The following is a 14200-nucleotide window of genomic DNA, read 5'->3' on the forward strand; positions in this document are numbered from 1 at the left end:
CTCTATTAACTAACAATTGGGGGGGGGGGGGGGGGGGCTCTGTGGTTTCAGGCTTTCGAGGAGTTCACATGTGTATGCAAAGCCTACAAAATCCTGTCTGGCAATCTTCTTATAGCCTACGCCATCTTTATGTAGAGCAACAATTCTTTTTTTCAGATCAGAGAGTTCTTTGCCATGAGGTGCCATGTTGAACTTCCAGTGACATGTATGAGAGAGTGAGAGCGATAACACCAAATTTAACACACCTGCTTCCCATTCACACCTGAGATCTTGTAACACTAACAAGTCACATGACACCAGGGAGAGAAAATGGCTAATTGGGCCCAATTTGGACATTTCCACTTAGGTTCCACTCAGAACACCATGGTCGACCAAAGAAGTTGAGTGCACGTGCTCAGCGTCATATCCAGAGGTTGTGTTTGGGAAATAGACGTACGAGTGTTGCCAGCATTGCTGCAGAGGTTGAAGGGTTGGGGGTCAGCCTGTCAGTGCTCAGACCATACCAACCAGGTGAGGAGTACAAAGACAAGTGTGTCTTGCCTACAGTCAAGCATGGTGGTGGGAGTGTCATGGTCTGGGGCTGCATGAGTGCTGCCAGCACTGGGGAGCTACAGTTCATTGAGGGAACCATGAATGATCCCCTCCCTTCAGAGAATGGGCCACAGGGCATTATTCCAACATGACAATGACGCCAAACATACCTCCAAGATGACCACTGCCTTGTTAAAGAAGCTGAGGGTAAAGGAAATGGACTGGCCAAGCAAGTCTCCAGACCTAAACCCTATTGAGCATCTGTGGGGCATCCTCAAACAGAAGTTGGAGGAGCGCAAGGTCTCTAACATCCACCAGCTCCATGATGTTGTCATGGAGGAGTGGAAGAAGACTCCAGTGGCAACCTGTGAAGCTCTGGTGAACTCCATGCCCAAGAGGGTTAAGGCAGTGCTGGAAAATAATGGTGGCCACACCAAAATATTGACACTTTGGGCCCAATTTGGACATTTTCACTTAGGGGTGTACTCACTTTTGTGGCCAGCGGTTTAGACATTAATGGCTGTGTGTTGTGTTATTTTGAGGGGACAGCAAATTTACAGTGTTATACAAGCTGTACACTCACTACTTTACATTGTAGCAAAGTGTCATTTCTTCAGTGTTGTCACATGAAAGATATAATAAAATATTTACAAAATGTGAGGGGTGTACTCAATTCTGGGAGATACTGTATTTGTAAAGTCAAATATATTATGCTCACCCAAGATATACACATATTGCGACCACAGGGTGGCAGCAAATTAATATCTGCAATAATAATAATAATAATAATAATAATAATAATAATAATACATGTAAACTTAATTTAGTATAAAGAAAAAAATGACACTATAGAAGAAAATTAATCATGTAAAAATCTAGCATAAAGAGCATCTAAGTTGTATCTTGTTCCACACAAACTAAAAAAAGAGGGTTAGGGTTAGATTAATAGCAAAAACTGTGCTCACAAAGTTAAACTCTGCATCTATAAGGAGCTGCTTAATGTACTATGATAATCTGTTAACCTTTATTTTTGTTTTTACTTTATTTCACGTATTTAATATTTTGAATATATCTACATTTCAACAAATGAGAATATTTGTGAACATACAGTGAAACAATAAAGGAAAGCGAAACAATCTAGTTATATGTTAGACAATGTTAATTTGGCTTTACACCAATTTGGCAGCTTTGCTAAGGGTTTCTGGGGGAAATGATTCATATCCATACAATTCTCACAACGCTCTATTCAGTGACAGGATGAAAAATGAGCAAACTCGTCAACAATTCATATAAACAACATGTTCATTAGGACAATGACAAATTTGACATTTTATTGAGATATTTACCCCTCATAACAGAACAGAATAAGCAACACTTGACCAAGACATGTGACTGAAGTAACAAATAAATAAAGCACTGTTTATATAGACATGATTGTATGATTTTGAAACAATACATTGATTCAGATAAATTAGATCAATTTTCTCCAAACCTTTTGTGCCATTTCATCCAACAATAAATATTTCCCTACTGCAGCCAGAGTACAAAAATATCTTTCTTTCTTTCGTTCAATCAATCAATCATTCATAAATAAATAAATAAATAAATATCATGATTTAGTGTGTCATATTTCCATGTTGGTGGTTTAATAGTGTGAATATTGTAAAAATGTGTCATAACATGGACGTCAGAAAAAGAAGAAGAAGAAAAAACTTCTGGCATCCAAGATAAACTTCTGTTAGTCGCTGTTTGAGTTGCAACAGATGACGTACTGGATCCTTATGTAGCCACATCCTGGCCAAACAGTCTAAAGACAGCAGCATAAAGGAAACAAGTGTTCTCTACTGCAAGTAATCAAGCATTTAGAAATAATCCATAATGTATTTCAAAGCCTCAATATACTTTCTCTTACATAGACATCAATGTGGATATGGAGGAAATAGCAGTATACTTTACTGTTACATATCAAGGAATGCATCTACAGGGTCTTGTGACACAGATGTTAAAAGATTTTGATGAACTGATATTCTCATCATGGGTATCAGTATCAGTAGGTAAAGCAACATGTTTTATTATAAATCTACAGTATAGATCAGTTTCATACTTTTGAGATCGTTATGCAAAAGTCCTACCTGTGGGGATATAAAATGCACTTTTTAGCATGATTGAAGCAGCATTTTCAAGTCAATTTAAGTCACTGACAATATTAAAAAAAATTGTACAAAAGGTAACACAGTTGACAGTAAGGGTCACATGACAGTTGACAATCTGAACATTATTTAATTTGTAGCTTAAAGATATATTTTGTTCCGCAACACTGAATGAATGACAATAAAATATATAGTGATCTATACCTATAATTAATATACTGAGTAACATAGTTGACGTTTTTTTGCTGTAACTTCAGCATTAGGCAAGCTTGCATGACTTTATTTATTTTACAGTTGAAACATATAATTCAACTTAATTCATATATTCTCTAAACATTCTATTACTATTATTATTATCGATAAGTAATAAAAATCAGAGCTCCCTCATCAATTTGTCATCAAAATGTCTGTCACTGAAGGTAATGATGTGAAGCACAAATGGTTTTGGGAGAAAAGGTTGCATATTTGTGGTATATGTATATGTAAGGGTTTTCTATTAGACTCAACACTTGTTAACAACAGCAAAGTGAAATATTTTGATTTGCTAGTGTAGTACAATATAAAACACTATGTTCTTGTTTCTTCATTTAGACCAGATAAACAAATAAAATCAAATGAAATGCAGATATTTCATCATGTGCATTTTGAAATCCAAACACAAAAAGCACACATTAAGAAAATCAATAAAAGCTTGTCAATTTGAAACATGATAATCATAATTATCAAAATCACGATAATTCTTTTACTAAATAAACATCGGATCCAAATATCTTCTCCACATTTGCAAAAATAATTTGAAGAAGATAATCCAAAATAAAGTAAATGAATTATATAACTTTTCAAATTATGTTTTTTTAGATTATTCTTATTAATAAATCACTCAAATATACAGCAAATCAAATTATAGGGCACACATATGTAAGGGTGACACAAATTCAGCAAATGCCATTCTAAACATGATCACTGTTGTTGATGAGAGGTACTATGGCTTTTCCCCTGTTTAAGAAAAGAGGCATTTTCTTTGCCTAACACTATTTTATCTAAAGGTGTTCAGAAGTGTGTCCTCTGTTGGAGAATATTATTATTTTAGAAAAATATACATCAGGAAAAAGCTTTACAAAAATAAACCAACTGAACATAGTCATCCAAAATCTACTTAGAAATGAACTTCACTCTAAAATAGACTAATATTGCACATAGGATTTCCTCTAATATGATTTATGTTCTACACAGATTTGTTGGACTCAATGGCTTTACATGTCACCTGTTCAGTTCAAAAAAGTGTCTGTCAGGAGTAGAGTATCAGTAATCATATGTTGGTCCCATAAATGTCCAGAAAACGATTGATTCACAGGGTTTGATCAAAGGCACAGGTTTTCTGCAGAGGTGTTTAGAGAGTCTGAAGAATCTGTTGTCATGATTATGGCTCCTCTTCTGGGATCTGTGACAGAGAAATAAAAAGAAAAACAAATTTCTTAAATTATTATTATGTTATGCAACTTTAAAATAGATTCCAATAACAAATGTTTGCTAGCGGAGGTTAAAATCTCATACTTTAATAGTAATTATAGCTCCTAACTTAATAAAACAGGCTGTGTGAAATGATTATCTCAAAATATATGTCCATATGCAAGCTTGAGGGCCTTTATTTAAATTAAATACATATACCTCTTTAGCCATGTGCTAATCGCACTGAACGATTCATTCCTGAATTGGACCGATCTGATTGCATCTGTTCTCGAGTCAACAACTCACTGATTCAATTGATCTGGTCAGAGTGAGTCTCCAGTTAACAATTCACTGAATTCAAATGACTCAAAATGACTTAAAACGGGAGAGCCTCGGAACTTGAGTGTGTGTGCTGATGGCGTGATAAGTAAACTACTAATGCAGAATTTTAGGATTTTTTTATTGTAAATGAAAACGTCTCAGGTTACGCATGTAACCAGGGTTCCCTGAGAAGGGGAACAAGACACTGCGAAATGATCGGTCATTTTCGAAAAAAATACAACATTCGACTTACGAAACAAACGCGGCGCCAGTTTCGTTTTTTTCCGTAAGTAGAATAGGGAAGGCATAGGACATACAGCATAGGCGTTTTGGAGAATACGGAAAGTGGAAGCACGTGCAAGGCATTAATTTTTGTTTATAAAGCATATACAGTTGTATTTTTTTCGAAAATGACCGATCGTTTCGGTAGATAAGACCCTTATTCCTCGTCTGGTAACGTTTAAAGCCCTTTGAAGCTGCACTAAAACTGTAATTTTGACCTTCAAACGTCTGGAGGCCATTGAAGTCCACTATAAGGAGAATAATCCTAGAATGTTTTCATCAAAAACATGGGGGTGAGTAAATTATCAGGAAAATTTCATTTAAAATTGGACTAATCCTTTAAGCCCATTGTATGAAATGCTTGAATGGACATGTCCATATTTGTGTATTACCATCTGAACAGGGTAAGTTTTAGGTAAAAACTAAACATAACGTTAAAATAATGCAATTTAATGCCCATACATCTTCCCCCACTGGTGAGTGTTGTGTTTAGGGTTAGGAGATAGAATATAGTTTGTACAGTATAAAAATAATTATGTCTCTGGAAAGTCCCCATAAAACATGAAAACCCAACGTGTGTAAGAATACATGCATACCTTTTTAACACATTTTGATTTTGAATATAACACCATCAATGAAGCTTAAAAATGTAGTTGTATTTGCTCATGTTTAGAGATGTAGCCTATAAAACCTTCCAAATAAAACCTTTTAAATAAAACCTTCCAAATATTTAATATTAATCACAGGTATGCAGTATGTGAAGATGTAGACATATAGATTGTTTCGTAGGCAGAGTTTCATATAAATGATCCGTAAAATACATTGAATACTTAAATACAATTATTCATTGAAGAATGAAAAGGGACCAAGATTTGACCAAGATATCTAATGATGAAATAATAATTATAATAATAATAAAAATAATAATAATAAAAAAATAATAAATAAATAAACAACATAAATTGTCTGAAAATAAGTCTTTTCATCTCATGCAATTTTCAATTTAAAAATATGATTATATTTTTATTGGTAAACAGTACAAAAATACTCAAAAGAGACTCAAACCTACAAAAATATAGCATTCCTCTGACCCACTGTTTAACAATCTCTTACTGGCTAGCTGATTTTCTGTCAGTGCAGATCAGTGCAGGTTTGCGACGGATAAGTGCAGTGACCGCGACTGCAATTAAAGCACTTAGTCATTGGTGTGACAGGAATCCCACCCGAGCAGCACACACTGATGCTGACCCATCTGAGGTATTAGAGAGTGTGGCATACACCCGCTCTTGGAATCTTCCTCAAAGTTAATCCGGTGGGCTGGTCGGGTGGGCAGCGGTGCCAGATGGTGGCTGCAGTTATGAATGATGCCTTGGTCTTAAGTATTAAGTTGGATCAGTGTAATCCTGTGCAGCATATGCAGAAGGCCTGCAGGCCCGATCCATCGAGAACACGCATGCATACCCCAGTCACTCATTGATACACTTCTGATCTGCAGCTTCTGCTGTCTGCCTCATGTTCTTATACATGGCCAGTCCTATTCCTCTGAAATACTACCATGGGTTCATTTTCAGCATCTTCGATTGGTCAAGCCACACAATTAGAATCGTACATGGGTTTATGATCTGACAAACCCCAGTAGACCAATAAGCAACTCCCTAGCAACCACTTCCAACACCCTCAACCACATAACAATGCACTAACAACCTATTTAAAAATAACATTTAGCAATCACACAGAAACACAATGATGAGTAGTCAGAACACATTAGCAACTGCAATGCCCTGGCAACCATGCATAGTACTTTAGCACCGCAGTGAACATGACTTTTGCACAGGAAAAACACCACTCACCAACTACCATCCAATCATCCTCAGAAAACAGACCATCCAAGTAACTTTATAAATACCATGAATATTCATAATCATCAATGTAACCAATACGTACTGATAACATTGTTTATTTGTACAGTAAATGTAATTTAACATTTCAGTTGAAATTCCTTATTATTCAATAAGGACAGCTGTGCTGCTCAATCTAAATATAGGATGAATTGTTACAGGAGTGAGGTAAGCGACAAACCCTGAATTGTGATTAACAGGTTTACACATCATACATTGTAGTGTTCACTGCATTTGTCAAGCTCAACCATTCAATGCTGTTCCCAAAGTTATGAAAGGGATAGTTCACCCAAAAATGAAAATTCTGTCATCATTTACTCACCCTCATGTTGTTCCAAACCCATAAGATGTTTGTTCATCTTCGGAATACAAATTAAGATATTTAAATGAAATCTGAGTGATTTCTGTCCCTTCATTGACAGCTATGCAACTATTTTGATGCTTCAAAAAGTTCATAAAGAGATTATAAAACTAACCCATATGAATTAACGGTATAGTCCAAATTTTCTGAAGAGACACAATGACTTTATGTGATGAACAGATTGAATTTAGGCATTTATTCACATATAAACATTGATCAACGAACATAAAGAGAAGCTCAACTGAACCTGCTTGATGCATGAGAACAAACCTCTTGAGGAAGCTCAAACGTGCTGCATAACACACGAGAATGAACCTCATTGGTCCTCGAATGTCAAGTGAACATGCAAACTGATGTGTGATTTGATTCATGTTTATATGTGAATAAAAGCCTAAATTAAATCTGTTCACACCCACATGACAATACAAGAGAGTGGGAGGAGTCAATTTACAGAGACAAGGAGGGAGGGGAACCAAGCCTAGGAAGTCTTTGAACGCTCCGGAGACCAAGCAGATAACTAGGGAGGGATGGGAGGGTTGAGCCTGGAAGTCTGGAGTCCTGTCAGAGGGCCAGGGCGGTGCCGGAGGTAAGATCCAGGATGGCTCCAGTGGGTCTGGAGTCCCGGCTGAGGGCCAGGGTGAAGCCGGGGGATGGACAGACCAGGGAGTTCTGGCATATCTGGAGTCCCAGCTGATGGTCATGGAAGTGCAGGGACCTTGGGAGAAGCCAGCAGGGGAGGCAGCAAGGGCAGAGCTGGCAGGACAGGAAGCTTAAGTGCTGCCTCCATGGCAGTGAGAGCAAGTGCTCTGTGATGACTTCTGTGCCTGTGATAAACTGAGCAGGTGGCTTCGGGTCCTCTAGGACCACTGGACTTGAGACATCGGCAGAAACCCCCCAGACAGCAACATAGTGAGGCCCAGATCAGGCCCACATCTGGTATATGTGGATTACATGCGGACCAGATGTGGGCCGGATCTGTGCCAACACTATGTTGCTGTCAGGGCCTCCTTCTCCTCTGCTTAGTGAGACGTGCAGACAACCATTGCATCCATAGGGAGTGTTGAAGCGATCACGGGTTCCTTAGGGAAAACTGAAGTGGACACAGTGTTGGGGGTAACGAGTTACAAAGTAACGGATTACAGTAACGATATTACTTTTTTGGGTAACAAAGTAAAGTAATGCATTACACTAATAATATTGGTAACTACACTACTTTACTAGACTATAGGAATGCGCTTTCCTGCGTTACCCAAGCCGTGTTTGCCTGTGTGTAAAGTTCTGTCTGTTTAAGTGGTGCGTGCATGCGTGTGCCTGTATGTGTGCCGTTGCCATAGAGATCTGCTGGAACGGGAAATGGAGATGGAGACAGGGGGTTTCGGCAGGCCCGGCGCCACGAGGGGGCAAAAGGGGGCATATTGCCCCCTCAGATCTGATTTGTGCCCCCTCAGTTTCAATTTGTCCCCTTTCACCCGATCGATTTTAACTTTTTTAACGTGTACGATAACACCGGTGTGATGAGAACGTTCAATACGCTAAATTCAAACCTGCTTTCCCGCTGCTGGCGCTGAGCCAGAGATTGACGCGCTCTGTGCTTTTCATATTTCACAACTAAGTTTTCAACCACATGTTTATTTGAGGTTTCAGCCGTTTGAATGAGGACTAAGCTATATATAAAAAAGACATTTATAGTTTGTTAAATGCAGATTCCATATACTCATATGGAAGCTGCGATAATCCTTTAAAGTTTACTCTCTTATCCCAGTTCACCAGCCACTTACGTTTATTTCGGGAAAAATTTATGAATTTATGTAATGTAAATCCGACAGATCCTCTGTTTTATCAACTAACATGATCATTATAAAGGTGTTTAAACAAAACACATTCACTTCCACATATATGAAAATCGGAAAATATCATATAATTCATGATATAGCCTAGTTAACAAGTTTGTGAATATTTTAAATAAAAAAGGAAAAACAAAATAAACGCAATACCTGTAGCTTGGCTGCATGACGCGTCGCCAAGGAATGAATGTAAAATAATGTTCTAAAAAAACAGGGTTTCCCAAACGGGGGTTCGCGAGGGAATTGCAAGTTGATGACAAGCAATTAATTAAATTATAATTAAATCATTACAAATCAACAAAACAGGCAACAAAACTTAATATTTTATTTCTTTATTTTGCATGTGACCACCATTCAGTTTTACAGAACTGAACGCGTCTGCTCAATTCAAAGTGGGCTGAACGAGAGTCGCACCTCACTTTGCCCATTTCGCCTCACCTTTGACTGAGCGTCTATTTAAGCGAGTTTGTCATTGATTGTATTGTTTTGTTGTTGGTTTTTTTTATTAAGAATAATAATAAACTCATCATTAATGAACCCATCATTAAAATGCATTCACGGGCGTTCATAACCGTGTGTCCACTGGTGCGGTGCCGTTATGAATGCCCGTGCGGCCGTGAGCATTATACTTTCACTTTTGAATTAGCAATTCAAAGCCTGTGTTTTGAAACTTGTGTGTTGACACCATTTGAAAATGACCCCACCATAGCCTTCTTTGTCCTGTTGTTTCTGGATTTTACGGTGAGGCATATTTCTTTTTGCAGACTGGGTTATTGTTCTTTCATATGGTTCAATATTTATACACGGTAAATTAAGAAAAAGTAAAGTAAAGTAATAAGTAGTGAAGTTACTTTTCAAATGCAGTAACTAGTAAAGTAATCTCATTACAATTTACAGAAGTAACTAGTAACTAGTAACTAATTACATTTTTTGAGTAACTACCCCAACACTGAGTGGACAGGAACCAAGCCAGAGTTGCTGCAGCAGGTTCATCTACCTCTGAGGGGGTGGCAGATGAGGCAGATACTTTCTTCCTCCTTCTCCATTTACGGGTCATTGGAGGACTGGGGCTTCTACTGACTAAAGGTGGAATGGGAAAACAGTGAGTGTAAGGGAACTCCGTGACAAGTGGGGACTCCAGTTCCCCACAATGGAAGATGTGATAAAGTCCCAAAACATCACGTGCTCCAGCTTTCCCCTCAGGGGCTCTCTGAGGCAGTTGTTGAAAATCTCCTTTAAATCAGCATTGTTGCTATAGTCCACCTCATCAACTGCAAACAGGAAGTCACAGGCAAAGTCTCTTACATCAGTCTCCCTCTGGCGGAGGGAGAGTTGCTGAACGTGGTGGACCATGTGCTGTTTAGCAGAGCCCCAGGAGGGGGAGACGGGAAAAGGATCCGTCTGCTGAGTCCTCTTGTATGTAGGCCAGTTCATTCTGTCAGGGTTGGAAGAAGGGATGAGGCAAGGACTCAAGATGCAGGAACAATGGGCTTTTTATTTAATAATAAAATCAAACAAAAGCAAACAAAACAACCCCTTAGGGGAAAACAATGGGAGCAGGACTGGGCAGGCAAGGCCGCGCAAGGATTCGCAGAGCTAGACACGATGCGTAAATATGACACTGAACTGGCACAGGACTGAAAACACAAGGAGAATAAATAGGGAGCAAACAAAGCAGGTAACAAGGGAGGAAAGGTGGGGCAAATTAACCAATAATCAGAAAACAAGAAGGCTGGGGCTAGACAATAGACAGGAGAGCAAATGGCACAAAGAAATAATCATGAAAGCCATGTTCTCACTCCAAACAGGACAAAAAACAAGAGCACATGGCCAATGAACATGAAATAAACATGAACCACATACTACACCAAACACAACACACACGCAGACAGAAGAGCGTATGGCCTGAGAGAACTTTGAAACCACACGCTAACACAACAGGACAGAGTGCACAGAGAATGAGTGAATGAATGCTCATCCCATGCGCTCACAACAGAAGACAAACACACGGAGCACAACTGTCCAAATCCCGAGACTTTTGTTTTAAAATATGGGTGGCACTTCCGGTCTTGGGAACTGCCACTAAAAATAATTATTTTACACTGTTACAATATGAAATTGACAACAGATAATGTGGTCTTGTGGTCTGCTCTGTGGTTTAATGAACAATATCCAATGAACTGGAATGCACTGAGAATCTCACTTTTTTTTTTTACACTTTCAGAAACAAATGTGCAAAAATGATACCTTTAGGGGTACATCAGCTAGTCACTGGGGCAGTACTCTTAAATGGACAACTTTACATTTATTAATTTTGCAGACACTTTTATCCAAAGCAATTTTATACCTTATCTACTCCTAAAAGGTGAAGTTTAGTACCTTACAAGTACCCTTAAGGTACTACTATTAACTTTTATTTGTAAATAAGGTACAAAGATGTCCCTTTATAAGGGTACTGCCCCAGTGACAAGCTGTTGTACCCCTACACTCTCAAGAAAAATAATTCTAAACAGTACCCGATTTGGGTTCTTCAGCTTGTAACAATAGCAGAACCCTTTTTGGTGCTAAACAGAACAAAAATCCATTAAAAAAACATGCTTTAAAAGTGCTATAGAACTTATATATCATATGGTGTTATAAAGAACCTTTTTTTTTAAAATAGTTTATTTTCATTAATTTTATATGTTAATATTATTCTTGTTACCCCTCAATCTGCCTAGTCTTATAATACCTTGTATTAGGGTATTACATAAAAAAAAATAAAATAAAAAAGCAAGTCGTGTCAATTAGGTACTTTTATTGACATGGGAAAATTGTAGCAAAAATGACAGTGCTAAAACAACAGTTATTATTATATTATTAATAAATGGTAATTGACATTGATCATGAAAAAATACATAAATAAATAAATAAAAAATGTAATGAATGCCAAGTTCCAGTATCTTCTCATGCCTTTACAATCCTCTATGATATCTTCATATTTTTCATTACAATCCTCTATGATATCTTCATATTTTTCATTATGTGTGTATTCTGATGTAATTGAGTGGTAGTTTTTCTCTGCAGATGATGAGGTTGTGAGGTGTTACACCATCTGTCTGGGTAGAAATACACAAATGAGTTTAGAGCTTCAGTGTGTGACTTCCATTTGTTAAGTAAAAACAATTAATTTTATGAAGGCTGAAAGTAACGATTGCAAATGGACAGTATGTGAGCCCTCCACAATCTTATAAGGAAAAGTGTAAAAAGTCATGGGATAGTTTTAATGTTTTTTGTGACTGGGCATATTTATGCATAAACCCAAGTAATAATTAAAAACTCATAAATTCAATTTCTCTGTTACTTACTTGCTTACTGGAAAAGAGGAGAGAAGTATCATCAATTCAACAAAGCTGGTCACACTTACGTGTTCTGTTAAAAAAAAACTGAAAAGAGAGAACAAACATGATTGAGCAAACCAGTTGCAATTTAAAAGTTAACATTTATAGACATTTTAAGAAGGATATACCTGTTGAGAGTGTAGGCGGTCGGTGTAGCAGTTGGTTATACTCCAGAAAATCAACAATTAGGTGGATTTAAAAGGATTTTATGACAGATTTAGACTAAACACTAAACTCTAACTAAAACAATGCACCATTTTAATATAAAATTATTCTTTTAGGACAATATGGTTCTAAATAGATGTTACTACACTGCCCTTCAAAAGTTTGGAACCACCCCTGGTGTGGTTTTGGACGATAACAGCATAAATCCTTATCATTTTTTGGTGCAAATTCATTACAGTAACTTGACATTATCATTGAAGAACAGCAATAATAATTTTCATTTTATTACATAATAATGAAAATATATACATGCCCCTTTGCCAGCTGTGATGCCTGGTTACTGGTTTAAACTTGGCCCAGGTTTGTAAAAGATTTTTGGGTCAGCACACCTTAATAGCTTCAACAATTGATTGCCAATTAAGTTTAGAATACAGTGATACAGTGTATGTATAAAGAACCCTAAAAGAACCATCTTTTTTTAGAGTGTAAAGATACAATTTTTGCACATTTTCTGTGTACACACATACTCTCTCACGTCTCGTTCCTGGTTTGTTTTCACACAGGCACTTTAGTACTGTAATGTATTTCTCCTTTATTCACTTGCTCTCAGGTCACTGAGTCTGAAGAAAACAATGTTGTCATCTCATTCATCTCCAAAGAAAGAGAAATCCCTCACTTTTGGATGAGGACAGCTGTTCCAGCAGCCAGAGGGGACATCTGTGAAGCGCTACTCATGTGTACCACACAAGCAGAGAAAGGCGGGTGCTTTTGAGTCAATCTACAATAGGTGTTGTAAAATGTGATTGAAGATTTTTTTATCCTTTAAAAAAAAAGTATCTCTTCTACCAGGGAGTCCTGGTCAGTTGCCACATTATCTGCATCATAATGTGCTGTCATGACCTTGGTTACAACAGGGGGGAAAAAAGTCTCAAACCATAGATATAAGACCGTTAATATGGTCAGTTTCGATTCTAAGTGCCTCTCAAGTTAACTGTAAACAATCCCAGATTTTAATTTAAAGGTGCTCCGAATGAAAAATTGAATTTATCTTGGCATAGTTGAATAACAAGAGTTCAGTACATGGAAATGACATACATTGAGTCTCAAACTCCATTGTTTCCTCCTTCTTATATAAATCTCATTTGTTTAAAAGACCTCCGAAGAACAGGCGAATCTCAACATAACACAGACTGTTATGTAACAGTCGGGGTGTACGCCCCCAATATTTGCATATGCCAGCCCATGTTCCCAACATTATGAAAGGCATTAGACAAGGGCAGGCATTAACGTCTGCAGCAGCACAGCCGAATCATCATACTAGGTAAGCAAGCAAGAACAATAGCAAAAAATGGCAGATGGAGCGATAATAACTGACATGATCCATGCTATCATGATATTTTTAGTGATATTTGTAAACTGTCTTTCTAAATGTTTCGTTAACATGTTGCTAATGTACTGTTAAATGTTGTTAAAGTTACCATCGTTTCTTACCGTATTCACAGAGACAAGAGCCGTCGCTATTTTCATTTTTAAACACTTGCAGTCTGTATAATTCATAAACATAACTTCATTCTTTATAAATCTCTCCAACAGTGTAGCATTAGCCGTTAGCCACGGATCACAGCCTCAAATTCATTCAGAATCAAACGTAAACAATATAACAGTGTACAATACTCACATAATCCGACGCATGCATGACAAACACTTTGTAAAGATCCATTTGAGGGTTATATTAGCTGTGTAAACTTTGTTTAGGCACTGTTTAAGGCAAGCGCGAGCTCCGTGGGCGGAGAGCACGAGAATTAAAGGGGCCACACAG

The 14200-nt window shown here is 37.5% G+C and overlaps 1 protein-coding gene across 2 annotated transcripts in view; it reads right to left on the reverse strand.

Annotated features, from left to right (window-relative positions):
- Positions 1–1847: 1847 nt before the first annotated feature.
- The window catches only part of LOC125245524 (potassium voltage-gated channel subfamily A member 1), a 43005-nt gene continuing 30652 nt past the window's right edge, over positions 1848–14200 (reverse strand). For both annotated transcript variants that reach the window (XM_048156141.1, XM_048156143.1), the window contains one exon: positions 1848–4122. The gene's annotated coding sequence lies outside the window, so the exon portion shown is untranslated. The remainder of the gene's footprint in view (positions 4123–14200) is intronic.

The sequence above is a fragment of the Megalobrama amblycephala genome, linkage group LG14, assembly GCF_018812025.1.
Source record: "Megalobrama amblycephala isolate DHTTF-2021 linkage group LG14, ASM1881202v1, whole genome shotgun sequence".
NCBI lineage: Eukaryota > Metazoa > Chordata > Actinopteri > Cypriniformes > Xenocyprididae > Megalobrama > Megalobrama amblycephala.